This window comes from Haplochromis burtoni, unplaced genomic scaffold, assembly GCF_018398535.1.
Source record: "Haplochromis burtoni strain Fernald_Lab_line unplaced genomic scaffold, NCSU_Asbu1 Contig_2630, whole genome shotgun sequence".
Lineage (NCBI taxonomy): Eukaryota > Metazoa > Chordata > Actinopteri > Cichliformes > Cichlidae > Haplochromis > Haplochromis burtoni.
The window spans coordinates 2,441-3,394 of NW_024584991.1; positions in this window are offsets into that span (position 1 = coordinate 2,441).

Genomic DNA, 954 nt, shown 5'->3' on the forward strand with positions numbered 1-954 from the left:
TTGTAGGTTGTTTATATTTGCTCCACCTCCCCTCATATCCCGTCGGCATGGCGACCAATAAAGCAGCCTCGGGTGAGCGTGCTCCGATGATGTAGGGTAAACAGGAAGAAGGCAGCGCTGTTTGAGGCCAAAATAAAGTCCTAAACAGCCACGGTCACCGATGGTAAGGACCCGTTGCATCCGAGTTCTGACCCAAACATGCTTCCCAGAGCGCGTTCCGTGCATTTGTCCACTTCTCCAGCGCTTCCGTTTCGAAGGATTCCAAGGGGGATCACGGCGATGCCGTTCCCCCAGTACCGACGCCAGAGGCGGCGGGAGTCCTCCACATCGCTCACTAACGCTGGGAAACTTCAGCAGTGAGTCACGGTTAAGCAGCGTCTGTCGCTCATACGCCAACAAACAGTGGGTTTTTAAAACTAGCAGGGACACCACTAAGAACACAAAACATAAATATTGCAGAACCGAGAGATGGCGTGCCATGACACCCGGCACCATCTTCTTACGGTATCCAGAATTATTAAAATGAATATTTATGTTTCTTTTTTTGATATTCTTCACTGATTTTCTTATCCTTTAAATTTTAACTATTGATATTGATCAGTCTCTTTACTCGAACTGGTCAACAAGTTTGAATAAAAAGTGCAAATAATGAAATGAGGCCACAGAGGTAAAGGTATAAAATGAGACAGTCAAACACAATCAAGTCTGAACAGGTTGATCCTGGTCTGCTCACTAAAGTCATTATCTTTACCATTCATCTTTTATCTCAAAAAACTGCTTTGTGTGACGATGATTGATGTGATGATGTTTCCTGTTTTTAGTCTTCCACGGAAGTTTTCAGACTAGACAAACAGGTACCTGCCGACAGCATAGTTTCAGCCAGCAGCACTCCTGTTACCACTGGTGTAACAATACCAGTGATTACTAGGGATGGGTACCGGTGTCCGGTGCCAT